Source organism: Pseudorca crassidens, chromosome 3 (genome assembly GCF_039906515.1).
Source record: "Pseudorca crassidens isolate mPseCra1 chromosome 3, mPseCra1.hap1, whole genome shotgun sequence".
NCBI classification, from domain to species: Eukaryota; Metazoa; Chordata; class Mammalia; order Artiodactyla; family Delphinidae; genus Pseudorca; species Pseudorca crassidens.
Genome location: NC_090298.1, coordinates 135309389 through 135318301, shown reverse-complemented (window position 1 = coordinate 135318301; position 8913 = coordinate 135309389). Strand labels below are relative to the sequence as shown.

At 34.9% G+C, this 8913-nt stretch overlaps 2 pseudogenes; both read right to left on the bottom strand.

The window, feature by feature from the left end:
- Positions 1–620: 620 nt before the first annotated feature.
- LOC137220581 (olfactory receptor 2AK2-like) lies at positions 621–3667 on the bottom strand (annotated as a pseudogene).
- Positions 3668–7518: 3851 nt separating this feature from the next.
- On the bottom strand, positions 7519–8544 carry LOC137220580 (olfactory receptor 2AK2-like; annotated as a pseudogene).
- Between the last annotated feature and the right edge of the window lie 369 nt (positions 8545–8913).

Genomic DNA, 8913 nt, shown 5'->3' with positions numbered 1-8913 from the left:
CCCAATTTCCAGCCCTTTTCATTACAATTATTAGGGTTTTTTGTATATTTTCTCAATTTTTCTCTCTTATTTTATTAATTTTATGTGTCCCCACTCTGGGGACCTTCATGAGATCAGAGATTTCTGTCAGTTCTTTATTTTCTCCCCTATCCCCAGTGCCTATATTAGTGCCACACAGAGTAAAGCAATAAATCAGTTGTTGAGTAAATGCACAAATGAATGAATTATGTATTTTGCTCTATACTGCAGTTTACCTCAATGTTACAAAGGTTATCTTAATGTTATGTGGTTGGATAGATTGGATTTCCTGTGTGTTGCATTTCAGGTGATAAGGAGGACATTACAGAATGTGTTGTGAGATGTGAAGATTGAATTGACAGGGGCGGAATCTATTGCTTCAGAAGACAAACAAGGTTAACAACACTCTTTTTCCAGATTCCAGATTGTAAATCCATCTAGTTCCAATAACAATGTTTAAGTAAATTCTGAAACCCCCCAAAATCAAGACATTTATCAATTTTTATTTTATTTATATTGCTTAGCTTTTATATATTCTAAAACAGTATTCTAAGGACAGGTTTTAATTGTGCTTAATCTCAATCAGTAAGGGATTCCTAAAGTCACAGTTCCTGTATAAATATGCATGCCTCCAACAATCTCTTCATGACCCCAATAACCCCTTTATTCCTCAGGGTATAAATAAATGCATTCAAAAAAAGGTGTGATAATGATGTAAAACTCTGCTGCTCCCTCATCCTTTTATAAGCCTGCCACAATCAGGTGAGAAGAACAAGTGGAGATAGCTTTTTTCTGTCCTTTTCCTGAACTCATCTGGAATACCACAGTAAGTACACAGGCATAGGAAGCTAGAATGGCCATGAAAGGTAACAACAGTATAATAAGGTCACTCAGGAGAACTGTATATTCATACTGGGAAGTATCCTGAGACACCAATAGCAAGCACCAGGGATGGAACTTCACAGAAAAAGACATTAATGAGTCAAGAGCTACAGAAGGGAAGTTGAAATGCAAACAGCATATGTATTAAAGAGTTGACAGAACAACTGGTCCATGCACATGTGACCATGAACCAACAGATCATCTTGCTCATGAGTAAAGGGTAACGTAAAGGATGACAGATGGCTACATAGCGATCATAAGACATGAAACCAAGAAGAAGGGCTTCAGTTCCACCAAGTGTCAAGAACAAAAATGTTTGAATCTTACAACCTAAAAAAGTAATGGTCTTACTATTGGACAGAAAATTAATTGCCATCTTGGGCATGGTGGTGGAGAAGTACATCATGTCAATGAAAGAGAGCTGAGTAGAAAGTACATTGGACTGTGGAGTCAGATGTATTGATACAACTGGATGGGAAGTATCACTATGATATTTCCCCTTCAGAGTCACTGAAAAGAAGTTTTCAATAACAACAAAATGGCAAGTGTTTATTTGTCCCAATTGGAAAAGACAGAAATATAAAATCTGGATATTTTGCAATTATCTTTTCTTGTAGTGTTCTTACCAAATCTGCTATTTTTTGGAAGAATTTGAGAAAGTTTGGCTTTAATTCTTATTTAAATGTTTAGTAGAATTCACCCATGAAGACATCTAGTCCTTGGCTTTTATTTGTTGAGATTATTTTGATTATTACTTCAATATCCTTACTTGTTATTGATCTATTCAGATTTTCTATTTCTTCATGATTTCAGTCTTGGAAGATTGCATGTTCCTAGGAATTTATCCTGTTCAGGATATTCTTTTCTGGGTTATCCAATCTGCTTTCAAATAATTGTTCACAGTATTTTCTTATGATCCTTAATATTTCTGTACAATCAGAGTAATATCATTTTTTCCATTAATAATATTATTTATTTGATTCCTTCCTTTTTTATGGTTGTCTAGCTAAAGTTTCTTTCTATTGTGTTCCCTAATCTCTATTTTATTTATTTTTGTTGTGATTCTTTTAAAAAATATTTATTTCTGGTAATGTTGAGGTTAGTTTGTTCTTCTTTTCCTATGTCATTAAAATGCAAACAAAGGGTGTTTAATTTCTTTCTTTTCTTAACATCAGTGTTCATCACTATAAACATTCCCCTTAGAACTGCTTTTGCTGTGTCCAATATGTGTTTTTTTTAATATATTTTTATTTGTCTCGAGACACTTTTTGATTTCCCACTTGTTTTCTTCTTCCTAGGCCCACTGGTTTTTCAAGAGTGCAATTTTAATTTTCCACATATTTGTAAAATTTTCAAATTTCTCATTAATATTCATTCTATTTCCTACCATTGTAATTAAAATAGATATTTGATATGATTTCAATTTTCTTAAATTGGTTCATACTTATTTTGTGACCATATATAAGAGCTATCCTGGAGAATGCTTCATGAGAACTTCAGAAGAATGATTTGTGTTTAGTTGCTGTTGTATGTCAGTACACGTCTGTTAGGTTCGTTGGTCTAAAGATCAGTTTAAGTCAGTCATTTCCTCAGTCTGTGTTTATGATCTATCTATTGTTTATTGTTGCAAGTGGGTACTGCAGTCCTTGACTGTTACTGTACTGTGTATATTTCTCCCTTCAATTCTCTTAATATTTGTTCAACATTAGAACATTAGTGTTCTAATGTTGAATACACACATATTTACTATTGGTTTATATCTTGATGAATTGGCTATCTTTTCATTATATAATGACTTTATTTGTCCATTGTGACAGATTTTGTCTTAAAGACTATTTGGTCTGCTATATGTATAGCCAATACTGCTCTATTTTGGTTAATACTTGCATAGAATATCTTTTTCCAACCATTCACTTTTAGCTTAAATATGATCTTAAAGTTAAAGTGTGTCTCTTGTATGCAGCATTTGGTTGAGTCTTAGTTTTTTGCCACTCAGAAACTCTATGTGTTTTGATTCTAAAATTTAATGTGTTTAGAGTTAAAGTGATTATTGATAAGCAAGGGAAAACTATTGCCATCATGGTCATTGTTTTTTGTTTTTTGTTTGCGGTATGTGGGCCTCTCACTGTTGTGGTCTCTCCCGTTGCGGAGCACAGGCTCCGGATGCGCAGGCTCAGTGGCCATGGCTCACGGGCCCAGCTGCTCCACGACATGTGGGATCTTCCCAGACCGGGGCACGAACCCGTGTCCCCTGCATCGGCAGGCAGACTCTCAACCACTGTGCCACCAGGGAAGCCCATGGTCATTGTTTTCTAACTGTTTTGTTGTTCTTACATTCCTTTCTTTTTCTTTACTGTCTTCCTTTTGTAATATGTTTATTTTTTGTACTGGTATGCTTTGATTCCTTTCTCTTCATCTTTTGTATATCTACTATAAGATTTTGCTTTGTGGTTACCATGAGGCTTATATAAAGCATCTTATAGTCATAACAGCCTATTTCAATCTAATATAACTTGAACTTCAGTAGCAGACAAAAATTCAACAGTTTTACTCCCCACGTGTGTTTTATTTATGCTACACTTTACATCTTCTTATATTGTCTATACATTATGGACTTTATTTATCTCTAGTTATTTTTAATACTGTTTTGGTCAGGCCACTTACCAAGGTCTGAGGCAAGTGTGGATCTTCTAAGGTCTGTGGATGAATGGGACTCCCTCAGGTCCTTGGTCAGTAGGGCTGTCACTGGTACAAGGATTATCCTCATGGTACACAGATAAGCCTACAGAAAGCAGGTCTGTTACAAGGTTTGTGGGTAGGTGTGGCTCCCACCAAGTCCCTGGAAGGGTTCCTCTTGGGAAACTGTGCAGTTTTTCAAGAGGTGAGACTGGCTCTCTACCACAATAGAGTAGGGCAGGAACTAAGTCACAGGGCTGCTTCAGTGTCCACAGTGAGGACAGGGCTCTGCAGGCCTGCTTCATTGGCAATTGATGTGTGGCTTTTCCGAGATCTCTTTGTGGAGAGTGCTGGTGACAGGACCAAGGTTAACAGGGCTGTAGGTGAATCCACAGGGGATTGGGGTTTTTTCTGAGTCCATAATGAGGACCACTGTCAAAGACCTTGACAAGTGGGTCAGGCATGCCCTCTCAAAGATGTCTTTCTTGATCTTGGGCTCCGCTGGAGTTTCACAGTTTCCTACTGGGCTTACGAAACTCCTCAAAAGCCATTTTTGTTCTTGGATGGCTGCCACGTTCTTGTTGCTGTGGGAAATGCAAACAGAGGAAACTCTTATTCTCTCATCTTGCTCAATCATAATTCTTGTCAATTATAAAATTGTGCTTTTTTTGAGAGAGAAAATATTTACAAATGAGAATAACTTTGCAAAGGAGATAAGTAGAAAAGAGATTGTGAACTAAAATCACTAATTAAGGAGTTAACTTTTTTTGATTACCAAATGTTTGGTCACCTAATTCACTCAAAGAAAATATTCTCAACACTTTCCTCCAGAGACAACCAAAAGTCTCATTTAGTCATGGATGATGAGCAGGTATGCAGAAGGTTCCAAAATGTCTTCACTTATCTTATGACTCATAAAATGCAAGTCATTGAAATACCTAACATAGTTGATGAATCAGGATCCTGAGAACAGCAATATACACGCCCATGTGGAAAGCAAGATTAGGAACAACACAAGAATTGTTCCATAGACATTCCCAAATCTCACTCATTTGAATGCACCCTATATTTTGGTTGAAGAACATTCATAAATAAAGCCAATTTTTTTCTTGTTGAATAGTTTTCTCATTTTGTAATTATTGCTCCTGGAATTTTCCTCTAGAATAGTTTTCCTTTTCCAAGATCCATATTGATTTATCTACCATGATAAGTGTAAAAATTATCTTCTGTGAGCACTGGTTTTCCCAGACAATTTCTTGTGGATGGATAGTTGGGGTCTGTGAGTGAAAGAATATGGCTTTACAAATATTCACTGCATTCTTCTTATCTTAATGGAAGAAATGACTTCCACATTCCACATATATGGACCTGGACATGTTCTTTGTTTTGCTCATTGCCATGTTACTGAAATTGTCTGTGTACCATTATAACTAAACTCTCAAAAATCAATGATATAAAAAGAATCTTAAAGGAAGGTGGGGGAAAAAAGTAACCCATGATGGAACCCCATTAGTCAATCAGCGAATTTCTCAGCAGAGACTCTACCGGCCTGGAGAGAGTGAAATGACACATTCAAAGTGTTAAATGATTAAAATTTCTAACCAAGAATACTTTATACAGCAAAGTTATCATTCAGATATATAGGAGAAATAGACTTTCCCAGACGAAGAAAAGCTAATGGTGTTAGTTCATCATCACTAGACTTGCCTTGCAGGAAATGCTCCAACTAAAATGTTTCTGAATAGCAAAATAAAGGATCAATGAAGTTAAATATAACCTCCAGAATGGGAAAAAAAATATCTTCAAACCATATATCCATATATTTAAGGAGTTAAAATATATTAAAAAACTCATACAACTCAATAGCAAAAAAATAAAAATTTCAATTAAATGTGGGCAAAAGGCCAGAATAGATTTTTCCAGAGAATATATGTGAAGGTCACCAAGTACATAAAATTAATGCTCAACATTATTATTTTCAGGGTAGTACAAATCAAAACCAAAATGGCATAATACCTCACTCATGATAGAATGACTATAATCAAGAAAACAATATGTAACAAGTGTTGAGGATGTGGCTAAAAAGGAACACTTGTGTGCTGTCATTGGGAGTATAAGTTGGTACAACCACTATGAAAAACAGTATGGACTTTTTTCAAGAAATTAAAAATAGGACTTCTGTATGATGTAGCAATCTTACTTTTGGGAATAATCCAAAAGAAATGAAAAAAGAATACTGATGAGATATCTGCACTCCAACATTTATTGCATCATTATTCACAAAAGCCAATATATGGAAACAACCTAAGTGTTTGTCAATGAATGAATGGATAAGAAACTGTGGTGCATAAATACACAATGAAATATTTCCAGTCATAAATAAAAAGAAAATCCTGCCAATAGGAACAATATGGATGGAGCTTGAGGGCATTATGCCCTCAAGTGAAAAAAAGTCAGACAGCGAAAAGCAAATACTATATGATATTACTTATATGTGGTATCTGAAAAAGCTATAATTGTAGAAACAGAGGTTAGAATGGTGGGTATCATGAACTGGGGTTTGAGTTAAATGGGGAGATGTTGTTCAAAGAGAACAAACCTCCAGTTGGAATAGGAGTAAGTTTTCAATCTAATGTGCATAATGTTGATTTTAGTTAATAGTATTGTATTATGTATTGAAAGTTGCTAAGAGAGTAGATCATAAAATTTCTCATCTCAAAAATGAAATAATAGCTATGTGACATGATGGAGCTGTTATGGAGGAGCTACTGCCAGAGTGGAAATTATGTGCACAATTAAATGACTTGTTCCATTTGTTCAGTTCATGATCTTAGACTAATTCTGAGCTTTTAAAATTTCATCACATTTCACATCAGATCTGCCAAAAAACCTCAAATATGGAATCTGGCTACTTCTTGCTCCTCCTCAATTACCATTTTGGTCCAATATATTTTATCACAAGGAGACTGCTGCAATGGCTTCACAGCCCATTTCAATCCTCTTTGCAAAACCCAATAATGATTCTGGATCATCTTAAATTAAACACAAATTTTTTATATTAGTCTACTTTATAATCTGTTTTCACTATATCTACTCATTTCCTACAACCCATCAACTTACTTACATTTTGATCTTCTTTGAATTTGCCAAGCATTTTCTCTACATGTGACATTCTCATTTGCTTCTTCCTCTACCAGAAAACACATCACCAGCTATCCATTTGACTTACTTCATAATCCTCTTTCAGTCTTTGACCAAATATCACCTTCTTAGTGTACCTTTGGTGGACAATTTTAAATAATATTGCAAATTTCCCATTAAAATTTCTTGCTTTATTTTTTCATTATTACTTTTTCATTATTACTTTTTGATACACTGCAAAATTTGTTATATATTGAATATCTCCCCAAACTGGAATAGAAACATTATGAGATCAGAGACATCTGTCATTTTTATCTTTGATTACTTCCTTATTACTAGTGTCACACATGTAATTAAAACATTACACATTTGTTGAATGAGTGGATTATGTACTTTGCTCCATTTGATCACTTATAGATTCTCTTAATTTTATGTGTTTGGATAAATAATATTTCCCATGCATTGGATTTCAGGTTCTAAAAGGGCAATTAAAATATTTATAATATGAAAACTGTGGGGTAACAGAGTTGAATTCTACTGCTTTAGTAGTTAAACAATTTGGAAAATCACACTGTTACTTTAGCTTCTATACTGAAAATTCATCTAATTCCAATAACAATGTGTGAGGTACTTCTGATATCAGGAAAGAATCAAGATTTTTATCATTTTATTTATTTAATAAACTTTTCATAGACTTTACATTTGTCTAGGCAGTATTCTTAGAGTATGCATATTCCAAAACAGTATTCTAGGCATAGCTTTTTATGTTGTTCGGTCTCAGCCAAAAGGGAGGTCCTACAGTCACATTTTCTGTACAAATATATATGGTCCCAATAGTCTCTTCAAGGCCCCCATAACTCATTTATTCCTCAAGCTGTAGATAAATGGGTTCAGAAGAGGTGTAACAACGGTGTAAAACACTGCTACTATCTTATCCTCTTCAGGGGACTGAAAGGAGGGTGGCCTTGTATAGGTGGAGAGAGAGGTCACATAGAATGAGCTTGTCACAGTTAGGTGACAGGAACAAGTAGAGAAAGCTTTTTTCTGTCCATTTCCTGAACTCATGTGGAATACCACAGTAAGCACACAGGCATAGGAAGCTACAATGGCCATGAAAGGTAACAACAGAATAATAAGTCCACTCAGGACTATTGTATATTCATACTGGGAAGTGTCCTGACACACCAATGGCAACATGGATAACAACAGAATAATAAGGCCACTGAGGACTATTGTATATTCATACTGGGAAGTGTCCTGAGACACCAATGGCAACATGGATGGAACTTCACAGAAGAATGATTAATGAGTTGAGAGCTACAGAGGGGAGGTTGAAATGCATACACTGTATGTATTCAAGAGTTGATGGAACAACTGGTCCATGCACACGTGACCATGAGCCAACAGATATTCTTGCTCATGAGTACAGGGTAACATAATGGATGACAGATGACTACATAGCGATCATAAGACATGAAACCAAGAAGAAGGGCTTAAGTTCCACCAAGGGCCAAGAACGCAAATGCTTGAATCTCACAGCCTAAAAAAGTAATGGTCTTACTATTAGACAGAAAGTTAATTGCCATCTTGGGCACAGTGGTGGAGATGTACATGATGTCAATGAAAGAGTGATGACTGAATAGAAAGTATGTTGGAGTGTGGAGTCTGGTGTCCAATCAGATGAGAAGAATCAGTATGATATTCCCCATCAGAGCCACTGAAAACAGAATTGCAATGGCAGCAAAGAGAAAAGAGTCGATTGGATCATATTGGAAAAGACGGAGAAAGTACAAAATCTGTTTAAACAGTTTGATTTCCTGTTTTCATGGCTTAACTAAAAATATAAAAGCAGATAATATTTGAGAATTTCATGTAGCATTTCTGATTTCCCTTTAAGAGAAAAAGATGATGATTATTAAATGTAAGAAAATTTTCTTGAATCACCTTAGGTGAATATATCTCTCTCTACTCAATACAGTAAATCTTTTTCTGTTAAACAATAGCCACTAAACAAATTATAAAATAAAATAAAAAAACCTTTTTACTGAATGTAGAATTAAATATATTTTGAAAATAAAAATAAACATTGAGATGCCTTGCCAACATAAATTATTTTCCTCTTTTGTAAATATTAATATCTTCAGGGTGATACACTGTAGCTGAGTTCTTTTGTTATAAACATAGTCTTCTAATTAA